This window comes from Mustela nivalis (assembly GCF_964662115.1).
Source record: "Mustela nivalis genome assembly, chromosome: 20".
NCBI lineage: Eukaryota > Metazoa > Chordata > Mammalia > Carnivora > Mustelidae > Mustela > Mustela nivalis.
The window spans coordinates 37025541-37052167 of NC_139039.1; the positions used below are offsets into that span (position 1 = coordinate 37025541).

General features: G+C 39.7%; 1 long non-coding RNA gene across 3 annotated transcripts in view; it reads left to right on the plus strand.

The window, feature by feature from the left end:
* LOC309855395 overlaps positions 1 to 26119 on the plus strand; it is a 231557-nt gene extending 205438 nt beyond the window's left edge. For 2 of the 3 annotated variants that reach the window (XR_014306772.1, XR_014306773.1), the window contains exons 3-4: positions 25529 to 25598; positions 26024 to 26119. This is a non-coding gene — a long non-coding RNA (uncharacterized lncRNA). Of the gene's footprint in view, positions 1 to 25528; positions 25610 to 26023 lie in introns of all 3 variants that reach the window. The other variant, XR_014306774.1, reaches the window with a different exon arrangement.
* The last annotated feature ends 508 nt before the right edge of the window (positions 26120 to 26627 follow it).

Below are 26627 nucleotides of genomic sequence, written 5' to 3' on the forward strand. Positions count from 1 at the left end.
TTATTTTCTTTTTAAATTAATTTTATTAATTTACATCTCTATAAAAATGTCTCCATCGATGTTTTCAAATTATTAGCTTATATTTTATCACAGAATTATTATTCTTATTATCATGACCGTGGCGACTATTGTGTTCCTCCTATTCTAGCTAGTAATATGAACAGTATGAGGTATAAGTATGCTCTTGTCTTTGGGGGGCTTCCAGTAAATATTAAGCCTACATACTTACATGACTACCTGAACTTCTGTTGAACTACATGCAAACCAGATCATATGTTGGCCACTCGTGGGTTCTGTCTTGATGGGACGCGAGTGATAGCACGGATTGGTCACCCAGGCATGTGGCTTTGCCAAGTTCTACTTGTACTGGAGGTGACCTTCAGTGATCCATAGACTGGGGTGAGGACTGGGGTGGGGCGTGCAGCTTCTTACAGTCTTCTCTGGGAAGGTTGGTCTCACACAAAAACCCCCAGCTTTGGATTTTATCCTGGCCTTATGGTCTGGCTTAGAATATCCTAGAGGAGTTAAGCCACCCATCATTGCTATTTCTGAAGCTGGAGCCCATATGTCATCATTGTGTTCGTGGTCACTGTTCTTGTGTGTAGGCATATGTTTTGTTTTTTTTTTTTTTTTTTTTTTTAAACTTTTTATTTTTTATAAACATATATTTTTATCCCCAGGGGTACAGGTCTGTGAATCACCAGGTTTACACACTTCACAGCACACACCAAAGCATGGTCTGTCTACGTCCGTCCAGACTGCTACAACAATCCATCATAGAAAGAAAAGCTTATAAACAACAGAAAGTGGTTCTCAGAGCTCTGGAGGCTAGAAGCGCAATGTGAGGGTGTCAGCTTGGTCATGTGAGGGCTCTCTTCCATGTGGTGAACCTGTCATATCCTCACATAGTAGAAGGGACAAGGAAGCTCTCTGTGGGCTCTTCTATAAAGCCACTAATCCCAACTCTAGGACTCTGAGTTTATGACCTAATTACCTCCCACAGTCACCACTTCCCAGTCACCATCACCTTGTTAAGTGAATATTCCAACACATGAATTTTTGAGAGACACATTCAGACTGTAACAGGTCCATTGAAGTACCTTGTCTTCATGACAATAATGTAATTTCATTTGCAGTGGCTTGTAGTGGACTAGAATTTAACCCCAAGATGGAAGTGTTAATAATTATCTTACTAATTTATTCCCAGTTCCTAGAAAAAATGTCCAGAATATGAGGAGCACTTATGCAAATCAGTTAGATGAATGACTTAACTATTTTTATTTCTATCCTGGGTCTAGATTAAAAGCAGGGTTTCATTGAAGACATGATCCACAGAAGTACATAAAACTACCTGGGAAGATTTATTCGACAGACTTATCCTACAGTTGAAGTATTTTGCTGGTTTAGTGATAATACCTCATTTGGTTTCATCACATTTGCTTTGAAGATGATGTGACCATCCCTGCCTTTCCCTGCCTCGTGAGCACAGACGCAGAACCACCAGAAGGTGACTGGGGCTGCACTGAGTATATTCACAGAGTTCTCCTACTTATGCCTCATATCACCCTTGGGAATTATGTATTATTTATTCCATTTTACAAACAAGAAATTGTCTCACACCAGTTAATGGCAGAGCTGATATTAAAAATCCCATCTAGTGCACAGCTCACAGATATTGCAAAACTTCTTTAGAATTCCTGTTTGACTGGCTGGTGTTAATAATTCTCTTTTCTCAGATTTATCTTTCTCTCCTACTGGATGACAGTCATCTCATTTTATATGAGGTTTTAGAGCTCAAGAAATTATTTTTGATTGACCTGAGTATTGTTGATTTGTGTCATATGTAGCATTTGTTGGTCTTGAGTGATAAGTGAGAAAGCAGATTTGCATAAATGACCCTGCACCCAAGTCTGGTGAAAATACCTATTTGGCCTCCATTGGGTGCTTTCTGGGAAGGTGAAGGTCACCTTTTAAAGTACTATCTGAGGAGGCATAAAAATGAAACCTGGCCACTACAATTCTCTCTGATCTTAATGTTGTTAAATTTATAGGAGGTTGGATCAAGGATACAGTCCACTACCTCCGAGTGCAATAAAGGCATCCTGAGATGAGGAAGATTTTCTGACATCATATAAAAGAACAAGAGAACTGACCCTAAAGATTGGTCTTTTAAGGGGCTACTTGCACAGCATTTAATGCAATGCATTCTTGAAGACACTCAACTTTGCAAAGTAGGTTTCTGAAGTGAGGATGTCAAGATTTTAGCTCACACACCTCACATTCTCTGAACCACATCACCCGTCCCAAGAGAATCAGGACTTGCTAATGTTAATGGGACTTACCCACGATGAAAGCACAGCAAAATGCAGAGTAAACACCGTAATATATGTGCTTCACTGAATTTTTCAGTAGGTGGAAATTCTGGGTGATAAGTGAGCCTTATTTGTCACCTTAAAATAAGTTACTTGACTTGTAAGCAGTCCTCCATCATCATTGATCACTACCTTAAAAAACAAAACAAAACAAAACAAAAAACCCTAATTTTTCAATGTCCAAATAAAAATCCTGCAGTGTAACATTTCTTTTCAAGGTATATTAGGTTAGGATTGTCCCAGTAGGGTAACTTGTAAGCAAATAATCTGGAAGAAATACTGAATAAGATTCAATTCTTAGAGTTTCAAGATATCATACCAGAAATCTTGTAGTTTTTGTAACTCAGGGTTCAGCAGTAGTTTTAAAGCAAACAAGCATTATTAGCCCACATATATATTGGCATAGTTAGCTGAAGTTGCTTTCTTTCCTGTGTGCTCATCTTCCAAAATTGAGCCATTGTTTTCTTCTATAATGTCTGATATAAATTTGTAATGACAGTCTCTCTCACAGTGATCTACAGGGACAGTTGAAAATATAAATATCACTGGCTTTTGAACTATGGGGTCACTTAGCATTTCACTTTTATTACTAGAAGATAAAAGGCCTTTTTACTTAAAAATTAAGATTTTAGCTCATCTTAATTTTTGTTTTGTGGTGAGAGTAATGCAGATTTAACAGAGAAAGGAAAAAGATGGAAGTAAATGGAGTTTTTGACAGGAAAACCAGAAGTGGCCACTGGCCATGAAATCTTAGAGAAATGGGAACACCATTCAATATTTTGATAGAATTGCTTTCATTATTTTACTGTATACATGTATTTAATACACTATGTAGAGAATTCCATTGTACAGTCAGCTCTGCTCCAGTGCAACGTCGGTGTTCCTAAGTATCCCTGTGCTACGCAGATTCATACAGTGAAAACAACAAAACAAAACAGGGCTTATGGGGAAAATAGGGCTGGGGTCACACCACTGAATGACTTTATTAGAGCTAAGTTATAAAAAGAGAAGAATCTAATAAAAGTAGAGGCTCAGTTTGACACGGTAAATGACTACAGGACAATAATACCGTAGTTAAAATGGTATTTTTCCTTCAGAAAGATCTCAATTTGTTCCTGGAATGGGGTTCAGGAGAGCTGCAGCCTGTGGGCTGAGGTGAAGTACAGGATGGGGTGGGGGGCTGAGATGTGTGTCGCTCCTATACCGGGGTACACTGAGGCCGGTCGTGGATGTCTGAGATGTGTCTGTCTGGGCGTGCTGTGTGTTCTGATGCAGCTCAGTTCTTCAGAGCGGTTTTCCACGCTGACCTCGTCCTTCTTGTGGATGAAATTGAGCATAAACACAGACAGAACTCCTCTTGTGCTCACATTATTCCCAACGTATCAATCCTATTGGAACAAATTCATGTGTTACAGCAAGCAGTATAGCAGAACTGAGTGTATTATGAATTTTGTGTCATTTTTGGTTAGCTGTTTTTCCATTAAAATTATTTGCAAAGACTTCATAATGCTCCAAAGGAAAATATATATGCAGTCCTCTGGTGTTGAAAACACAGAGGTTGTTTCTAATTATTTTGTGTGCTTTTAGAATATCTTTGTAATCACTGATGTGTCAGCATTATTTTTAGGATAAATTAGGACAAAGCCTATGTAGTCAGTAATTAAAAGTGATAATTCTGAAGTCAATTTTTATACCATCCCTACAATTTATTTGAACTTGTGCAAACTGCTTAGTATCACAAAGCCTCAATTTCTTGGTCTGTAGATTGGATGAAAATATTCCATACCTTCTGGGAGAGAATGGAAAGGCATAACATTTGGAAAACAATCAGCACAGCATTTTAAATATAGTGTACACTTAATGAATGCTAGCTATCAGTATATAGTTCTAGGAGAGTTCAATAATGTGAGTTGAGCATAAAACACTTCTAATGTTTCCCAAAACATTTTAGCAAATGACTTTTCAAAAATCAATGCAGGAAAGAGACTTGGCTCATAGGTCAATCTTACTAGAACTATTATTTTAAAAACAAGGTGCTATTTTTTTAATTTATTAACTTTTTATTTTAATTCCAGGGTAGTTAACATATAGTGTACATTAGTTTCAGGTGTTACAATATAGTGATTCAACAGCCTATACATTACTTAGTGCTCATGCGGATAAGCCCGTTCCCCCCCAACCCACCCACCTGCCATCTGGTAACCATCAGTTTGTTCTCCAGAATTAAGAATCTGTTTCTCTGTGTGTCTCTCTTTTTATCTCTTTTTTTTTTCCTTTGCTTGTTTGTTTTGCTTCTTAAATTCCACATTTGGGTGAAATCATATGGTATTTGTCTTTCTCTGACTGACTTACTTTGCTTAGCATGATACTCTCTAACTCCAACAAAAGACCCTGAGTAGCCAAAGCAATCTTGAAAAAAGAAAAACAAAGTGGGGGGCATCACAATTCCAGACTTTAAGTCGTAGCACAAAGCTGTAGTAAATGGTTTGCTATTTTGAAGGCACTGTTTCTTCTTCCTTTCCTTTCTTTGTTTAGTAATGAGGTTCAGTATACTTTTATAGGTTATTTCTCCCTGTGGCCCAAAGTGTGTTTTATTTTTGTTTGTTTTATTTTATTCCACCGTGTACTTCCCTTCGCATTTCCTTATCCTTCGATGGTCCAGTGTTGCTGACTCAGGGTTTAAGTTTGGAAGGATCCTTAGTGAATTTCTGTCTTCCCTATTGTCTCTTAAATGCCTGATTTTTATCTTTCCTGCTCAAGATCTCTCTTGTCAGCTTCTGCTTCCATTCACCTCCACATCCTCCTATGGCTGAGGAAGAGCCCCTCAAGCAAGTGTTGTGCAGAGCCCCCTCCTTGCCCTCAGCATCTCCTCCCTGTCCATCTTCTGTGTCCTAGGACCGGTCAAAGCAAGCAGCAGCTACGTGCAGGACAGCTAAGGAACCGGAGGGGCTAGTGAGATGCACAACAGAATCTCTTCCAGGCTCTTACTTCACAGTAACAAGGCTTAACATAAGGTGGCAGAAGAGTTGTTGGGTTTTGACAAGGACTTTTGCCTTCTTTGCTGCTAACCCTTATTGATAGCCTGTCTTCATTTTCCAGTTATTCAATTTGCTTGAATTTCTACTTGATATTCTTTTTTTTTAAGATTTTATTTATTCATTTGACAGACAGAGATCACAAGCAGGCAGAGAGGCAGGCAGAGAGAGAGGAGGAAGCAGGCTCCCTGCTGAGCAGAGAGCCTGATATGGGGCTCAATCCCAGGACCCCGGGATCATGACCTGATCTGAAGGCAGAGACTTTAACCCACTGAGCCACCCAGGCACCCCTCGACTTGATATTCTTAAAGGTCTGCTTGCAATGACCTCTGCCATGCAGATTCTGTATTGAGACCATAAACCCTCTGTGAGAATGGTCAGAATCACAGTGCAGAATTACCATAATGGACTTTCATACAAGCAACGCTGCAATCAGTTCGGCTGGTCGTTTCTTACGCACACCTTTTCCGTTCCCCGATGCAGTTGGGTTTGCTCTTTGCCTCAGCACATTCCCCAACATTTGTGTGTGACAACACGCCACTTACGTACTGTGTCTTTCACAACCCATGTCTCTTGGTCCATACTCTCTAGAAAGCACAACCCCAACCAAAAAATGAACATGATAGAAATTTTTGGTGTGTAATCCCTGGGAATTAGGAGTGAGGCTGGGAAAGGACTGAATCAAAACGAAGGCACATTTCTCAGATGTTTGCCACCTGTTACCTGTCCCTCTGGGCTCTCATCAGACCATCTTCCGGTACAATACAGAACTACAGGATGTCCCACAGGCTGGGTTGTGTTGAGGGAGAAAGGGTGTGTCTGCCCTTTGTTGACTCTCCTGGCCGAAGGTTCCCCCAGAGGGCATGATCTCTCTTAGACCCCCAGGAAGCTCCCACTTGCCCATTCCGTGCTTCCCAAGGTATCCTGTGCCGCAGTGTCTAATGGGAAGCTCTAGGCAGGTGAGAGGCATATGGAAAGGTGCCGTCGTGTTTCACTTGTGAAAAACTGGGTGAATCCCTTAAGAAGAGTGGCTGAAATAAGAAACAGAGTTTGGTGAGGCCACAGGGAACTGAAGTCAGCACACTTCAGTTGTTAGTTTACCCTCAACCCCAGACTTCAGTGAGATCTAACCAGACTGTAGTAAGTCCACTTCAGGCCGGTAAACGTGCAGAGCACTGGGTATTTAGCTTAGTGATAACGCCGTGAAGTAAGTGAACCAGTATGTGTGTTTAACTCCAGAGAAGCGTGTGTATTCCTATAACTTTTAGAACATTGTGGACAATCAATATTTGTTTGCTAAATGAACTAATAAATGTATGTAGAATATGGTAAGCTTCTAAAGAACAGGATATTTTTCTTTAATATTTAATACCTTCCTGAAAGCCCCAATTCATTACTCTGCCCTGCTCCTACTTAGCTAATAAATAAAAATTGTTGAAATAAATGACCTGATAGAAAAACAAATCACAGAAAACAAACATACGTCAAGAATAGTGAAAGGTTTGTTAATTTACCCGACCTGTAAGCTGAAACCGTAAGCTGCCAGGTTCATGGATGCTGGCTGAGACGTAAGCTGCCTGGATTGGGAATAAAGAGCGTTAGTACTCAGAGAAATAGTAGTAAGCCAGAAGATCAGCATTTTCTGGCACGTGTTTCCCCAAGCCCTGATTCCCCCAGAGCAGCATGACAAGGCTGGGTGACGCCTGCAGCCACAGCGCATGGCACTGCAGGGAGAAACCTGAGCTTTGGGAATATAAGTCTTCTATAATGGCCAGTAAATAAACATGCCCTTTGGTCTTGACAGAGATGCTATCTCTATCTTCCAAGACGGATTGCTATGAAAACATCCTTGACATTTTGGAACAAAGATATTATGGAACAAAGGCAGTCGGTACCTCTGCTCTATTGCAAGATAAGCAGAAACGTGAGCAGCCCGTAGGGGATTGTCTTCTGATTATAAACACTGCTTGTTTCTGCACTGTCTTGGCTTTTGGCAAAATTTCCTAAGAGTAAGCCACTCTGCCAGCCACTCTGATTAATATGACCTGAGGAGGGTGGGGAAAATCCATTCAATTTGTCTCGTACAGCACCCAGTGAAGAAACCACCCAAAGGACTCCAGGGAGGCAGATGAGGTCAGTCTGCAGTGTTGACCCCAACCATGCGCGTTGGTGTCCTGAACACAGCCACCTGGACACATGCTGGAAACGATCAGGGTCCCCCCTTGGAATCCCAGGTTTCTATACTGGCTTCTGTATTCCTTTCGCTTCTATTCTGACTTTTTCCTTTGGCCTGTGGCATTAATCCAGGCACAGCGAGATGTCTGAGTGATTGTACCGACTCTGCCCTGGCCCCACAAGGAGGAGCTCACTACTCTAATGACCCTGGCTGAGATGGAACTGAATGCCTTCCAGGGTCCAGGTCACCACTGACCACTTGAGTAATGTCAGGGACAGATTTTTAGCACTCCTTCTAATTGGATGACTCCCATTCTAGGAATAATTGCCTGTAGCATGTTCATACATCCCTCCACAAAGCTTCTCCAAGTAACCATCAGTAGCCTCATTTTAGGGAGCCCTTCACAGCCATCTGAGATGGGCGTAATACACTGGTGATATTTCCCTAAACACTTGGGAGGTCTCATAACCATCTCCAGGGTGTAGGTCATCATGTTTTCTGTAAAGAAACCCATTAATGGCTGACTTCCACACAATGACTACTTATTGTCTCAGGGACGTAAATGGTGCCCTTAGAAAGAAAGTGGAATTTGAAATTTCAGGGTCCCTGGAAGTGGACCATTTGGGAGGCATAGGTTGACAGTGTCTCCAGCATGTCCTCATGGGTATCCAGTAACCCAAGATTCCTGATTTGGCTGGAACAATTGATTCAGCCATTGTTGCTGTAGGTTCTGCCCGAGGAATGGCAATGCAATCTGTGCTATTTGTTTACGCATCCAACCGAGTAGCATCTGTCATTCATGGTTTCACTAATAATGGGAATTATCTGGGGAGCAGTGCCAGCTGCTTGTGCTGTCCGTAAACTTCTCTATAAGGTTAAGGACAGTGATGATCAAAGTGTCATCAGAGCCAACAGAAGGACATATTAGACTCAGAAACAAGTTAAATGTAACGAGTTTGCCACAGTTTGGGAGAACCGCACCACGGCATTTGCTTTCTTGAGGAAGGCTCCAGGTGGCTCTAAAGATCATGAGATCAAAAGATCATTAATGTTCTTCCCTCCCCCGTACATCTCAGAGTAGAATGTACTACCCTTCCACGTGCGGAGTGCATTGTCCTCCCTCCACTGGACGGAAGGAAGGAAGGAAAGGAGGAAGAGAGAGGGAGAGAGGAGGGAGGAAGGAAGGAAGGAAGAAGGAAAGAGAGGATGGATGGAGGGAGCCAGGAAGGAAGTAAGGGAAGGAGAGAAAGAGAAAGAAAGAAAGAAAGAAAGAAAGAAAGGGAGAAAAGGATGGAGTGAGGATAGAAGGAAGGAAGGGAGGAAGGCGTGCCCCATTCTAGTAGCTAAAACCGTATCTTTTTCTAACCATTTTCTACTCACACACAGACCATGTTCTGGAAAGGTCAGAGTGAGAGTTATGCAATCATAACAGAGTTCATGGGTGACCACCATGTCTCCACTTTGACCCACATGGGCTACCAATGGGCACCTTGGCAAGCAGCGAGCTTCCAATGTGAGCAATGCCAAATTGTCATTGTCCTTACAGTCAGGCCCATGTCAAGTTCAGCAGGAGAATCCAGGCAGCTAAACAAGAATTAACCTGGACACTAGTTAAAATGGCAAAGATAGATTTTATTCAGTAATGACTATTACATTAGAAGAAAGAATCCAGCATGAACTGAACTCAACTTTGACTTGTACAGAAGTGACTGGGTGTTTTGAACAGAGAATGAGGAAGAAGAGATGGGGGTTGGGGGCTCAGACAAAGTTAGGAAAGTGGACATTTACCAAAGAGTCGGGGTTTGGTTAATTTGTGTTTGCTAACCTGACTTCCGGAAGTTGAGCTCAGGCCCTCTCACAGGGAGTTAACTCTTAGTGTTTATATTGCAAAGAGACAGCTCTTAGGTCCTGGAGAGAGCGAGCCCTGGAGGGTAAAAGACTTGCATAGGGGCACAGAAAGGATTTCTAACTGCAAGTTTTCTACAGTTATTACCCCAAGAGTGGTTAAGGAGCCTACTGCCTACCATCAAGTTTTAGTTGAAATAAACAGTAAAGTCTGGCAGCACTGAACTTCCCTAGGTGTACGCATTAAGGGAGGCTGGGGTCATTCTGGTATGTGGCCTTGAGTCTAGAAGCTATGCTAGTGTTTTGTTATGGAGTGCATGTTTATGTCTCCCAACCCCGCCATCCGTATGTAAAAACCCTACTCTCCGATGTGATGGTATTAGGAGGTGGACCTTTTGGAGGTAATTCGAGTTAGATGAGGTCATGAGGGTGGAGATCCCTGATGAAGTTAGTGTACTTAGAAGAGGAGGAAGAAACCCGAGCTCTCCCTCCATAATGTGAGAGCCAACAGTCTGCAGCCTAAAAAGAAAGATTTCATCAGGAACCCAATTAACTGGCAGTCTGATCTTGGACATTTAGCCTCCAAAATTGTGAGAAATAAATTTCTGCTGTCTAAACTAGCTGGTTCCTGGTATATTACTATAGCAGCCTGAGCTAAGAAGTGTAACTTCAAGTCTCCTTGTTTTGAGGACGATAAAATATTCACTGCTTGGAGTCTGAAGTTCTCATAAGCCAAGGCTGAGGCCTTGCCTGGTTGGGAATATTGTTCAGAGGACCCGGACTGGAGTTTGGTCAAAGAGAGGGTCTGTCACATTCTTGAATATGTCATTTCCGTCTGAGAAGTGGGGATCATCATGCCCATCCCACAGTGTGAGTCCTTGAGTCTGAGTTTACACACCCCAAATGAGCAAATCCATCACAGGATCTCCTGGATCAGATACTTGGTTTGAACCAAAGCCTGTAGTACCATTAGGAAGCTAATGGCTGCTGGGTATGTCTAGTAGCTGTGTCAAGGGGGCAACAAGCCCCAAACCCTAGAGGGTTGTGTCTGTGTGGAGAGTTCCTCCCTTTGCCAGAAACTCCATTTGGCCACAGCTTTGGTCAGAGAAGTGGAAAGTGGTCGTTACAGTTGCAGGGTCATGAAGGTACTAGCACTTGTCTACCGGAGGCATACCTCATTGAAAGAAACCTCTGGAATATGTGTACAAGCACATGACACCTCAATTTTTACTATCTACTTAGATGTGGAAATAGCAAATAAAGCACATAGATTTGGTCCATCTCTCCCCACCCCACCCCCCCAATGTCAAGGATAATTTCCCTTCCCTTCCCCATTGCAAACCTTTCTGAAACCCACTTGGCTGAATTAAGGCATCTTCTCTCCCCACAGTGTCAGTAGGTTGGTCACATGGTCACAGGAGCTCAACAAATTGATGCACGTGGAGTTCCCCACTCCCTGAAGTTTGAGGCTCGGTTTCATCCCCTCACCATCCTCTTCCTTATGACTTCTGAAGTCTGAGTTACAAGGAACAGAGGTGTCCGGGTCATGAACTGAGAATACGTCTCCACAGTAGTATACAAGACACATCGGCTTTTGTTTCCGAGTGGCCTGGATCCTGCTGAAGCTCAACCAAATAAAACTCATGTATTTGGCTCTCCTGGTTTTAGGCAACAAGGTCATTGTTAGAGCTGCCATCTCTGCCAGCTCTGGGGACCTCCTGACTCAGCAGGTTTAGCCATCGTGGTCTCTAGGGTTGCTGGGCTTGGGACTTTAGCAGGCCTGGGTCAGACTCCCACAGTGGCATCTTTTTTAAGGAGTCCATCCCCCTCAGTGTTCTGTTACCACGATAACATCTCTTCTCTAATTCTTTCCTGTTTCCAACACATGGGCTAGGAGAGTCTTAAAAGGATGCAGGAATGGTTAGATAATTTATCTAAAATTTCTTTATTCAGTCTCATTCTCAAGTGGGTCATATTTATCTGTACTGTAAACCCAGCCCAGGGTAGTGAGAGCCTCACTCTAGTGCTAGATTCTTTTCTGGCTACCCATCGGATCTATCAGTCTCAGGGAATCTTCCTCCAGGGGTCAGAGCTCCCTGATAGCAGCCAGGACCCATTGCAAAAATCTCTAGCTCCTTTTATTCTTGCCTCTGAATAATCCAAGGTTGATATGAGAGATTGCAGAAGAAGCCAAGCCACAAGATAGATGGTTGTTGCGATCCTTTTTTAACCAAACATTATATGCCCCACACGGCCATCTCCTAAGCAAGCCAGTCGGTGGCCTCACATTGTGCGTGGTTTCTGCCCACGATGATTGCAGACCTCTCCCCTGTCACATTCAGTATGGGTATGCTTCTCTGCAGTGCTTGTCTAAGGGGGTGGGAAATTGCGCACCCCCGGGAAGGATTATAGTATTTGTTTTTACAAGGAGACAAAACTGAGGCTGCCATCAGATTCGCCAGGAAGTGGCCCTTTCCTTAGGAGAGTTAGCCATGACTAGAGCCCTTTTTTGGACACTGGTCTTTTAACCCATCTGTGGTGCTCAGCTGCCTTCCAGTCTCTGCTGATCAATAGCCATGGTGGGAAGAACCATTTATTGTGCAGCTGACTGTGCATTTTGGTCAGGATGTTTGCTACCAATGGTGGGCTTCACTCAAATCCTATTAACCTGTCCAAGAGGTTTTTGATTCTTCCCCTTCCGGAAAGTATCCCCATGCTCATAGCCAAAGCCGTGAAGGTAATGATATCGTTCGGTTGCCCTGCCATAAGTTCATGGATACTAGTTGGGCTGAAGGCATATTTTCTGAGTCAAGACAGAGGATTTGATTGTGTAGAGCAATACAAGAGCCAAAGTATCAGGCTTTTCTTGTCCTGGTTCTCTGAGTTCCAATTCCCACAGGGCAATGCTAAGAGATCCAGGTGACAATTGAACATGTGGTGACTCCATTATAAGAAAGGAGCCCTTAGTTTAGGGAGCCCAGAGCTTTTGCCATAATTGCAATAAGGAAATTAGCCCTTGGCTCCAGAGAGAGACATGCTCTGTGTTATCTAAGGCTTTATGCAAAACTTCTCTTTTTTTCTCCAGAGGGAGGCAACTTCTCTGCCTTCTGAGATTTGCTATACAAACATTTTTGTAAAAATAGTCCAGAACAGGGGAGCCTGGCTGGCTCAGTTGGTTAAGCAACTGCCTTTGGCTCAGGTCATGATCCTGGAGTCCCGGGATCGAGTCCCGCATTAGGCTCCGTGCTCAGCGGGGAGTCTGCTGCTCCCGCCGGCCTCTCTCCTCTCATGCTCGCTCTCTCTCTCAAATAAATAAACAAAATCTTAAAAAAAAAAAATAGTCCAGAACAAACAATCCATATCTCTGCTTGGAAGACAGTAGAAATAGAAGAGATCCATGGAGAATTGTCTCCCCAAAACACAATTACTTTCCCCAAAATAATTTTATTTGAGTCTAGCTACTGTGGTTGGAATTCTTAATGTTGTCTTATACATCCTATTAAGAACCATTTGTGACGCCACGGGTGTCCTTTCCAGAAAAGAAAAAAATAAATAGTGTCAGTACACAAAAAATTCAGTGTTCAAAGGCTATCTGAACCTCAGTTGTAGATCTGGCACTCCCCAGTTAAAACATTTTGACCCTAGGGATTTGTCTTGTCCTTGGTGTAAATTATGTAACTGCATGATGAGGTAAGATTATATGTTGAAGGGTTTTGATGTAGGACAGAGAGAAAGAATTATAAAAGTGGGCAACAGGAATAAGTAGTAGGATAGAATCATTCATACCTCTTTCTTTCCATATCTGCTTCCCCACATTACGACTCTCAAGTTTCCTTCCAGTAAGTTAGATAGTACCCAGACTTATTGATGTTTGGCGCTAAGGGAGCGGAAGTAATGAGTTGCTCAAAGAAACACAGCGCTAGACTTCACTGCTGACTCAGATGTCTATTTTTAAGCTTCAGTTTATTTTTTCTTGCTTTTTACTTTCTCACCATGCTTATTTCTAGGAGAACTTGAACTTGCAGAGTGCCTCACATGTTCGTGTTTGCAACAGATTTACTTAGAGCTTTGTCTCACCAGTAATTACTTTTCACCAAAGACTTCTCTCTTAAAGTTTAATTTAGGCAGTGAGGTATCTTTGACCCTACTTATAAATGTAGATATTGTTATCAATACATCAGTTCTTTCACCATAAATATGAGATTGTGGCTTTTATATTGGGGTGTTCCATTAAGACTTGTCAAATATAATGGAGCCCTCTTCTATAATATCAATATTTAACAAAGCCATCAGATGCACTTAGGAGCTTATGCTGTTAGCATTCATGCATAATTTGCCATTGTTTCTTTTAATGATGAAAATATAATTTTGTATTGCTATTGTTCCTGAGTTTTGTCAGTATTAAGTTTTTATGAATGATTGATTGCAATGGATGTTTTGTCTTAAAGTATAATATTGGAAGATTGAAGGATTGGTCCACTTTGAGAAAATTATAGCAACTCTGAAAGGTCATAGCAGCCTACAAGCAAAATTTATATGACTATATAGAAGAATAAATAAATACAAGGAACAATGAGGTTTGAACCAAAGTTAAGTTGCATGTAGTGTATGGTCAACATGAATGGAATCATTCAAACATGAAAATATTTGGGCCATTCAGATCAGGGTGAATAAAATATAACAACAACCAAAAAATTAAAAAAAAACTTTTCTGACATCAATTACTTAATTCAATATTCTACAGAGGATCAATTGAGTTACTTTGAAAAGCTGAAGTTTAATATAATTATATACAACTCCAGGAAAATGGGGGACACTATACTGACTGCAGGCAATACACCAACTGTGTTGCTTTAATTACATTATTTAAACCAATCAATAAGAGGAGAGGAAAATGAATTAAGCAGCAGCAGAATGAATGAGGCTTAAGTAGTATTTGCTTAGCTGAAAATTCTACAGTACGTAGAAGCCTGATGTTATATTGGACAAAATTAGAAATACTTGTTTCTGAAAAACAGAAGAATTAGTGTGCTTCTCAAAACCACTGAAATTTTCAGGGCTTGTCTAATTTTGCCAGTCACTGCTTTTCCTGCAGCCCACTATAAGAGAGAATTTTCCCGCATTGTCTGAAACTAGTTCTGAAATCAGAAGTAGGGATTTTGGGAAGTACAGTACAAATGTATGAAACTCAGCTTTGTGGCCAAAGACCGAAGCCTGATAATTATTGGTCTCTGTCCTGTCTCTGAGATCAGATGCCCAATCTGTAGCCATATTCTTACAGTTTCCTGACTTTATTTGCCTGTACACATCAAACTGGATTGTATTCTATTGTCTAGAACCACTTATGTCCCCTCCCCTGTCTTGGCTCTGTACTGCTTTCATTAAGGAATTTAGTTCCAGATGGTTAATCTTTCTAAACTGCCTTGAGCCCATTTAAGAAGTACATGCCTAGCCATATGCTGACAGAGACAGAGAGGATGTTGAAAATGATACAGTACTAAATATGGTAGACATAGTTTTGACTGTCACCTATCTTGCTTCCAATTTTTATTTTGCACTTTTTTTTTTATTCAAGTATAGTTGTGCACAGTGTTAACCTTGGTTTCAGGTGCACAGCATAGTGATTAAACTTCTCTACAGGCTTATGTTAACCCTTACTTCCAATTTTTGTGTATATGTTCATTGCTCCCTCTCATACCTTCCTCGTCATGGTGGACTTGTGGCCCAAGAGGGCCGCCATCTGCTTCAACCCCATTATGTGTCCAGGGAAGTTCACCTGATCAAGGATCAGGCTCTTCCCTGTGGACACTGGAGCGTTGCCGTCTCTGTTTCTGAGATCTGAAGCTGTAAAGTAAATCCAAAGAAGATGGAGGTAATCCTTAACAAAAGCATAAGGAACCTTCCTGCAATATTTCGGCAACACAGAGGGACGCCCTGCTCAGCTGAGAGAGGATGAGAAAGACTGTTCACAGCAATCTCGTGTCTCTGAGCATTGCAGTCAGGAAAACCCAAATGGTTCCGTTTTTTCTAAAGTGAGTTTGAATAGATTTCTCCCCACCGCCCTCTCTCTCAGTATCTCTGCAAGTGCCAGTTCTCCTCAGTGGGTCTCACCGTCATCAGTCAGGCCTCTGGAGTCCTAGTTACTACCCGGTGGCTTCTTCTTCAAGACTCAGCCCCTCCAATCCCAGGGTACATCTTCCACCTTTAATTTCTGCTTTGCTTCACTTCTTCCTGTTTTTATCTCTTCCAGTAAATATACAAACTATCAATTCTATGGAATCAGCTGGCATGGGTTCCATTTCTCTGTATGGCCCCTGAATGATAAAGGGCAAGGTTTCTATCCAAAGTGCTTTCCAACGAAGTAGGAAAAGTAAACCTATGGAATCTGCTGAATCAGATTTGTAAGTTTCCTACATTTTCCTAAGGGTCATTTCATACCATGTGTCAAATATCTAAAGAAAGCACGTACTTATAATTTGGCAATGTGGGTACAGGTTCCATTCCTGATGTCTGTGCAGGGTCTTACATCCATATATCATATTTGACAAGAACCACAAACCTGATACTGCGGTTTATATATCTCAAGGAAAAAAAAAGTGGGAAATTTGATTCACTCAAGATCACCAAGGCAGAAACGAAACCAGAATTTCTTAAACAAATGAATGCAGCAAGATTCTAATTAGCTGTGTTGAAATTTTTCTTCCTTATTTTAGAGTCAGACCAATCATTCTATTATTTTCTATGACATGATAGAAAATGAAAAAATGTAATTCATAGACTTTGGTATTTGGCATTTAAAATTACTTTTTATTGTCATGTAACATTCGTATACTACTTATAAATCAGGAGAAAATTGTTGAAACTGTACCATGTTCTTTCGTTAGAGATGCTTCTAGGTCATTTCCTCCTCATTTTAAATGCTATCAATTTCTAGGGGTCCCTGTAGCTCTGGTAGAGGGAGGAGAAGCAGTAGCCAGACAGCCCAGCTTCCAGAAGGCTCTGGGTGCACCTGACCCATCATCAGGATGCCCAAGGGGAAGGTCAGCTCTGCTGATGGGGCATGAAGGAGGAGCCTAAGAGGGAGGTGAGGTTGTCAGCTAAATCTGCTCCTGAAAAAGTGAAAACAAAGCCAAAAAAGGCAACAGGAAAAGATTAATCTTCAGACAAAAAAAGTGCAAACAAAGGGGAAAAAGGAAGCAAGGGGGAAATGGGCTGAAGTAGCTGACCAAGAAACAAAAGAAGACTTACCTGCGGAAACTGGAGAAACTGAAAACGAGGAGAGTCCAGTGTCTGCTGAAGCAGGAGAGGAAGAAGACACACGATCAATGTCACACACCAGGTCTTGTCAGTGCTCCCGGTCTCCTTCTTGTACAATCCAGAGGAATATTTTTATCAACTATTTTGTAAATTCAAGCTTTTTAGTAGTTCTAGAAACACTTTTAAGAAGGAGGAGATCCCACCTCATCCCATTTTTTTAAGTGTTAAGTGCCTTTTTTTTAAAGAAGTGGGATCATTTCCTCATTGTATATGTTTTGGTATGCCCAGAAAATAGTGGACTGTTGAATGTGGGAGGCTTTGACTGTCTTGGGTGTCACCTCCACATTCCATAGATGGGGCAAGTTTTCTATCCTGTAATACAAGCATACTAAATGGTAATTTGGAGTCAGTCATGCATTTAATATGTCTTGAACTTTTTAAATTACTTCTATTCCCATGTTGTTTTTGGTGGAATTATTCCTTAAAGAAAACCACTCCTTGATCTTGCCTCTCCCTGACAGAGTTTTGTGCACTCTGTCACATCTTGGCTGTAGTAGTCCAGTTTTCCTAGTAACTCTGTTAATGTGCTCTGTTAATTAACTCTGTTAATTAACTCTGTAGTAGTCCAGTTTTCCTAGTAACTCTGTTAATGTGCTCTGTTAATTAACTCTGTTAATTTTCAAGATTGAAAATTTGGGGATGTCGTGTATATGATGTTAAATTATGGATAGTGGGACTTGACAATATAACAGTGTATTGACACTTGAAGACATTGGTACCTGTTATACTATTAAGGAAAATTTGCCTCCAGATTTTAAGCTGGTAGGTCACTGGAATAACTTTTAGAAAAGAATCACAGCTACATGATATTTTAGATTTTTAGTACATACATAAAGAATGGTGTCCAAACCGAAATGTCTGTACCAATCCTCAGAACAACCAATAAAAACTCAATTACAAAATAAAAAAATGCTATTTCTAGCATATATTTATGTGAAGTTAATAAATCCAGATTCATTCTCACTTTTAATTCTCTATTTCTCTATTTCTGTCTGTCTTCTATTTTAATGTCTGCCAACACTTAGAAATTAAAGGATGAAACTAGGGAATAGGAACTATTACATCTAAATAAATACTGAAATACTTAGAAGCTTAGCACATTATTCTCATTATTTCTCAAGTCTGTAACTCTTACATAACTCTGTAGCTTGTTGCTTAGAATTGTTCTTCCCACACATGTCACTCAGATGGAAGACCTTTGGTCCCCCTCACCTTACGGTTGCCTGAAGTCCTCCATGGCTGATTTCATAGAAATCCAGTAATAAAATTAATCACAAGGATAAATTCACAACCTCATTTTGAGATCAGAAATATGACCTTTAAGAAGACAAAGTGACTTACTAATTTATATGGAAAATTAGCATGAGAATTGAGGTTAGAATTCTATTGTTCTGTGCCTTTTTACCAGTCAGGGAGAAAAAAATATATATACTTAAAATCCTGACATACTCTTTTCTCCCCATCTACCATCACCTGCTTTAAGATATGACAAATTTAAAATCAAATATAATGTTTAGTTTAGATGTTGGAAAATTTTGTGCTTGAAGTAAAGTACAAATATTAGCTGACCCTTTCTTTTGTTCAAAACAAGTGCCGACCATAAGGGAATCCTCTTCATGTTGCATAATTGCTTAATATCTTTAAATGTTATATTCCTAAATCTGGGCAATTTTTATTGTGTGATAGATATTTAATAATATTTGTTGAGTAGGGGCACCTGGGTGGCTCAGTGGGTTAAGCATTCGACTTGATTTCAGCTCAGTGATGATGGTCTCAGGGTTGTGAGATCTAGACCCCTGTAGGGCTCTACACCCAATAGGGGGTCTGCTCAGGATTCTGTCTCTGCTTCCACCCCTCCCTCCGCTCACTCACGCACTCTCTGTCTAAAACATAAACCTTTAAAATACACATATTTATTGAATAAACAATATAATTATGTGTGTTCAGTTGATCTCCCTGAAAATAGACTGTGAGTAAAGAAGTTGGATTGGGAAATGCTTCTGGGAGTCCCATCGGCACGGGCATGAGGCAGGCAGGGTTGGACAGACAGCTGATCTGCTCCGTGGTTACTACTGAGGCATCAGACAATCCTACAGGGAACTCTGCAACTAAGATTGTCCTACATTCAGAGAAGGGTTCAGGCCACGTGTCCCTGTGGGTTACTGGCCATCAACTACCTCCTGGAGGGAAGGATAAGATTGAGTGAGGCTCCAGAGAGAGCCATCAGCCACTAATATTCTCAGTGTCGGGGCACAAGTGAGCCAGCCCTGAAGGGAAAATTCTGTGTGTATGACCACAGGATGTGTTCTCATTTAACCTCCTTCATGTTTAGAGTCTTTCTAACTAAACAAAATAAAATCACAACCTAAACTCAGGGTATCTGTTCTTTTGGTCCCAAGCAGCTCTGAGCTAGTTCTTACAAGTTAGTAATGACTCTCTTGTGCTTGAACACATGGGGACTGGAGCAAGAGGTACAGAATGGCCGGGTTGCCAAGTCCTAGAGCTCTGTGTAGGGGAGGTACAGAGCTTTTACCCACATTAGCTCACAGGCATGCTAAAAGTCTATGGTTCTGTTTGCAAGCCACATTTAATCACCCATTTATGATATTTTTAATTGCTACCTGAAGGGCATGGAAGGTGACCAATGTTGAATGCAGTATGAATCCTGTCCGCAGTACACAGGTACCGGGGAGCGTACAGTCAGCTCCTCATTCTTTAAAGGTGTCCCACTTGAGCCCTTGCTACAGATTTGAATTCTTGCCCCTGTACCCCCACCCATCACATGACTGCCGTTTTAGCCGTATAGATCCTGTTAGGGATAAAATCTACCCAGGCTTCCAAGAGGTGTGCACAGCTCTCTTCTAAATTGTTTGTTGTTGCTGCTGCTGCTGCTGTTGCTTTAATATTAGGGCCGTTAAAAAAGTCAGCTTCTTCATTTGTTTGCTTTTGTTCAAGTATTAAAAAACAATATGTGTTATTTAATAGTAAAGTAATATTTGGAAAAAAGTTACAGAAAAGATTTAACTGAATGCTAGATTTGGGGAATTACTGTAATCATTTTAAATATTGGCTGATTCAATACCAAAAGCATATGTGAAAGGTATATGTTATTATTTGCATTCTAGACATGAGGATTCTGGGATAAATTATCCCCATATAGTTACTTTGCTAATAAGCAGAGTATTTGGGAAAAGAAAAAACAATTCTTTCTCATTTTCTAACTTTTTATTAGAATTTTTTATTCTAGTCTTTCTAATTTTCTTGTTTTCTTGTTTTTACTGCCTTACAATACAGTCCCTGATCTAATCCTGGTCAGCAACCCTTTATCCTAGACATTTGGATACCTTTCAGAATTCTTTGACTTTTATGAGGGCATTATAGCATATAAGCATTATATAAAATTCTAATAATCCCTTGATCATGTCTGGGCCAGCACCCGTTAATCATACATTGTTATTTCTACAATGAAAGGCAGACATGCTCACATTATATGGGATAAACAAAGGTAGTGGGTAGCCTGAGAGCAGAAGAGGATGAATCAGGCCAGCTTGTATTCGTTTTCTTTTATTTTATTATTGTAATTTAATTTATTTTATTTTGTTATTTAATTTCATTTTATTTTTTAATGATAAATTCTGTTTTCAGGTCTTTGGGATTTTGTAATTATAAATTATAAATAAATAAATATAAATATAAATTTCAGGTCTTTTGGGATTTTGTGATTTCGAATTTGGGCCCAGACTTCTGTGGATTTTCAGAATCTATAGGTTGTGGCCCCCATTTGGAGAAAGGAGAGACTGTCACTTCCTGCAGAACCTCCCAGGCTGTAATATTAGACATTCATTGTCCTAACCCAGGATTTAGGATATTCTCAACCTCAGCACTATTGACATTTCAGCCCAACATGTCCTTGTTTTGAGGGTCTGCCCATTGCATCATAAGATATTTATCAGGATCATTTGCCTCTGCCTGTCAATGCTGATTGTACACCTGCCTTGTGATCAGTGATGATTTTCCAGATTTTGCCCAGTATTCTCTGGGGCAAGATTGTCCCCAGTGGATAACATAATGCAAAAATGCATTTGATTTTAATGATACTGCTATCTTCTTTTAAAATTTCCCCATTATTACACATTTTTGTTTCTTTTCTGATATTTAAGCAATTGTACCCTCAGATTGAGATGTTTCATTTTATTTTTACTAATGCAGACATACATGTTTTCTTGCACATATGGTGTTTAGAAATGTGTGAACATTTAAACAGAGTTAAATCATTAACATGATTGACAAAAACTGAATTAAAAGGAGGGGGAAAATCCAAAGCTAGATTTGTAGGGAAACGTAAACCAAATTTCCTATATGCTGGACTGAGTGCTATTATTATGTGATATTTCATTTAAAAATTGTAATAACCTCACATTTTTGTTAACGTGACATGTTTCATTTTGCACATGAAAGACTCAAGTCTGAGGAAGTTTAAATAGGTAGCTCAATGTTACACATTATGGTAGCATTTTGAAAGTTGAATTTTCTAAGTTGGAGTGTAAGTTACAATAAATGCTGTTGTCTTAGCTCGGTCATTTTACCTAGCTGTACACTTTTATAATCAGGAGTCACGTGAAACATGGGACAGTTCTCTGAAAGGCTCTGATATGCGCCTGTCTACTTGGTACAACCTCCCCTTGGGACTCATTGTTCTGTTACCATACATTATTTTTTCTTGTTCTTGTGCTATTTATAAGTGAAACTACATAGCATGCACTGTATATTTTCTCTCTTACTTATTTTACTCATTGTAAATTTGCTTATTAATAAAAATATGTCATTCTATACTTCATTATATTACTGTGCTATTCCATCATATGAATATAATTTACCATTTTACAGTTGGTATGTTTGGATTATTTCCATTTGGAGGCTATTACGAATAAAGCTGGCATGAACATTCTTGTACTTTGTACATCTTGTATTTTTATGTGCATACTCAGTCATTTTGTTGCATATTATATACCCAGGAGTAGAATTGCTGGTCTATAGTTTATGCTCACGCTTGGCTTCAATAGACACTACTCAGTTTTCCAGATGCTCTACCTACCCATTAGAAAGATATTGTGTGATGAATGAGTTTTAAAACTTCTCATATGTTAATGGATATTTGAATATTCTTCTTGGTAAAACCTTTTACTCATTTTAACTAGTTTACCTCTTTATTGTTGGTTTTAAACTGTCCTGTATTTTGGCCAATATGAGTATATTAAATAAATATATTACAAACATATTATCCCATCTGAGGCCTGACTTCTCACCCACTTTATGGAATTTTTATGAGAGAAAGTTTTAATTTTAAAGTTAAACTATCCATTTTTTTTCTTGTATACAAAGTGGGTTTTGAGTTCTATTTAATAAGTCTACCTTGATCATGAAGCTATTTTCCTGATTGTTTTTTTTTTTTCCTTCCAGAAACTTCAGACTACTCTTGCTTTCAGTTACATGGTCCATCTCAAGTTAAATTTTGTTGATTTTCTAAATAATGATTTAAGTGATCCAACACCATTCATTGAGAATACCATACTTTCTGAACTGAATTTATAAAATCATGTTAACTGATGTGAGAAGATCTCTTTCTGGACCTTCTTAGTCTATCTTCTGGCCTGTTTGTTGACAGCCATTACTCTTAAATTCTGGATCTTTACAGAAAGCCTTATTATCTTAATAAGTTCTGTAGGTTTCACCTTAAGGATATTCATAGCTATTTTCGGATCTTTATACTTCCATATAGATTTGATTTGATTTTTTAAAGATTGTATTTATTTATTTGAGAGAGAGCGCGTGCGAGCGTGAGCCAGGGAAGGAGCAGACGTTGACGGACAAGCAGACTCCCCACTGAGTATGGAGCCTGACTCAGGACCTCACCCTCGGAGCCTGAGATCATGAAATCAAGAGTTGGCAGCTTAACTGAATGAGCCACCCAGGCACCCCACTTCTATGTACATTTAAATTTCTCAGAATCCTTGTTGTAATTTCAGTGCCATTGCATCAAATTCATAGATAAATTTGGAAGAATTTGCATGTATCAAGTTTTGCGATCTACGAGCACTACTTTGCTCTCACTATTTAAGTGTTCTTTAATCTTTTTGAAGAATATCTTACAATTTAGGGGTACCTGGGTGGCTCAGTAGGTTAAGCATCTTCCTTTGGCTCCGGTCATGATCTCAGGGTCCTGAGATCAAGACCCACATGGGGTTCCTTGCTCAGTGGGGTGCCTGCTTCTGCCTCTCTCTCTGCCCCTTCCCCCCTCCACGTGCTCATGCTCTCTCTCTCTCTCTCTCTCTCTAAAAAAATAATATCTACAATCTATAGTATGTTAGTCTTGCACATGCTTTAGTTGATTTATTTCATAAACTGTCTTTTGTATTGCATTCCCTATCTTGCTAGTATATAAAAATATAATTGATTATTTTTGTACTGACTTTGTTTCCAGGGACCACTTTAAGATAAAATCACTTTCATTATGATTTCAGCTGGGAACTCCTGTACAGTGTTGGGTTGAGATGCTGGTAGTACTCATCCATGTTTCATACTTAGCCATAGGGAAAAGCGTGCAAAAACGTCATTGTTAGATACGGTGCTAACAAGCTCTATGTGAGATTGAGAATATTCCCTTTTATTCCTCATTTGCTGAGAATTTAATCAAGAAAATTTTTTTTTTTAATTTTTTAAAAAGATTTGTTTATTCTAGAGGAGGGAGGGGCAGAGGGACAGTGAGACAAGCAGACTTCCCACTGACTAGGGAGCCCGACGCCAGGCTCAACCCCAGAACACTGAAATCATGACCTGAGTGAAAAATCAAACATTAAAGTGAAAAATCACCTTAACCAACTGAGCCACCCAGGTACTCCAAGAAATATATTTTGTTAAATTTTATGAAATTGTTTTTTGTATATATTGAAATGACCATTTTACCTTCATTCTGATAATGTAATAAATTATATTCATTTATTTTCAAATATTAAATATTTTTAATTATTTAATTAAATTATTAAATAATCTCTATACTTTTGGAGTGACTCCCATTACTCAAAGCTATTTCCCCATTATTACGTATGTAAATGTATTCCATTTGTTGACATTCTGCTTAGAATTCTCATATCTGTGTGCGTGGGAAATACTGATCGCTAATTTTTTTAATTTGAATGTCCTTCTAAGGTTTTGGTATAACAGTTTCCTGGTCTTATAAAGTGTGTTTGAAAATATTCCCTGTCTTTATTCTCTTCTGTAGTTTTCATGCAAGATAGCTATTCTCTCAAAAATTTTTGAAAATTCACCAATTCTCAGGGAGAAACTACAAAAGAAGTAGTTTTTAAGGGATACCTCATTCAAAGTGTGTCCCTCTCTGGGGATGTGTCTCTGTTCCTGTTTACAAATACTTTTTCTATGTCTGCTACTACCAGGTGTGCTCATAGACACTGTGGGTTCAGTCTGGACAATGGCTGTAGGAAGAATATACCATTTTTGTTCCCATTTTGCAGATGAGGGAACTGAGCTTCAATTTCTCTCTGGTCTCAAATAAGCAGAGAGAGGGACTAAATGTGCAGGCAAGGTGTCAGACTCCAAATTCACGATGCTTTCCATTTTATATATAACTTCTTACTTCCCTCCTGAATAACTACTGTTTTAAGATTTTTCTCATACTGTTGACAAAGTATCCTAGATGATTTAGGTGCATATTCTAAATCCACTGATAGTTTAGAGGAAATTTGTTAAGAAATACAGCGAATGATAGTGCTATTTTAATTTCATGACCCCCTTTACCCTGACATCTGTGTGGTCAAGTGTTTTGTCATTATCACTATGACGTTCAAGGTTGACTTAGCTTTTTCATGCAGTCTATATGGATTTCTGGGTTTTTTTAAGTCATTTTTAAAATTTATTTGATATTCTGTTCAGTTTGAGGTTAGATTTAGCATGAAGTTGTCTAGAAAATGTTTCCATATTTTTTTAAGTTTTTTCATTAAAGGAGAAAGTACTATAAGGAAAAGTATTCTGAGGGAGGAGTAGAAGAAAAAGCTAGAGTGTATGTAATGCTTAACTTTTTAATGTGATAAACTACTGTTAAAACATTTTTTATTAACACATAATGTATTATTTGCTTCAGAGGTACAGGGCTGTGAATTACACAATTCACAGTCTTTACACAATTCACAGCAATCACCATAGCACATACCCTTGTTAAGACTAAACAAACACATGCTCTTTCTCTCTCCCTCTCCTCTTCCAGTTCTACAGTCTAAAAATTGAAATTAGTTGTGAAGAGAAAGATAATTGACAGCTAAAGACATTCATACAGAAATTCAGTTAGATACTCCCCATGCTTTTAATTTATAAGAGTGTGAGTTTTATTGAATTTTTTGTTGGTAACAGAAGGAGAGTTAAAGTGTCACTGGGACACACATTTCTCAAAGATATTTTATGTTACCTCAGTACATGAATTAAAGGCCGCATTGGATTAACATATTGCCCCTTCTTTGGACACCCGGAGAGTGAGTTTTCAGTTCTTTAAAAGATAAATGGATCCTGGGTAAAGTTAGTAACAGATTTTTTATTCATTTAACCTTGGTACAGCACAAAGTGTTGAATAGAATATAAATAACATAGAAAGTTCTGGGCTTATTTCCAACAAAATTTTGGCAATAATGGTCAATCACCATGAACACCCATTCTCCCCATCCCCAGGAAACCTGATTTTACCACAGGCTAATACGTACATATCTCTATTTTTGCAGTTGTAGCCATTGGAAAATTTCCAAAGAGGAAGGGAGATCAGACAAACATGCACTGACGAACACAATCAAGGTAATGTGCTAGTGAGTGTGATATATATCTTGGGGTTTTCCCATACTTTTATATGGGCAGTGATACCAAAATACCACGCATGCTATGTTAAACCCATTTTTGAATCACACTGTGTAGAATCATGGAGTGGGTGAGCCTTGGCTGCAGCAGGAAGCAGTAAATAATCCAATACCCCAAATGTCGCACACGGGCGCTCTCCTGAATGTTGCCTTACAAATGAGTACACAAGCAAGTCATGGCAGAAACCTGGCACACATAAACGACAAGAAAAGCTCTTGCCTGAGATTCCCCTTTTAGAAATTTGTGCACGAGTCTTCTACAGAATGCCATATATATCAGTCAGCAGGGGTGAGAATTTATATGGGAAGCAAGACAGATGGCAATGCCCAAAACAGTGTCCAACAATCGTGTGCTTCTGTATCCAGGCAGGCATTCTAAATCTTGGCACTAGAAGAAGCTGGCAAGGACTGCTACTTGGCCTACCGCTACTAAAGTCTGATCCTCCTAAGCTAATGGCTGTTTCTTCAAATTGTGAGTAAATTAATGCTAATCAGGCAGTGAAATTTGGCTAGAAATATTTCTCTAATCCAGTATCCGAAGCCACTGCTGAATTGCAATAGTTGTTTTTTGTGTGTCTTTTCACATATGTGCCATGCTCAGGATTTCTTCATTTGTCTGATTCAGCTCTGACATATAAAATACTTGGAAGCTGCCACTCACATCGTTAAAACAAGAAAACACCAAGCAAACTGAAAACCGATGACCGTTCCTGGACACATGAGAGAACTGAGATTGCAAGGTAAAGCATTACTTTGGAGGCACAGGGGAATCCAGGAAGTTAGAGGTGAGGTCCAGTCACCCAAACCAGAAGCTTTTTTTTTTTTTTTTTTTTAATATTTTATTTATTTGAGAGCTTGGAGGCATGGAACAATGCGTAAATGGTAAATTTAATGACTTGTTAGAGACGGATTGTGGCAGGAGCTCCCGGGGTTGGGTCTTAGGAGCTGGCCCACACTTCTGTAGGTTTTA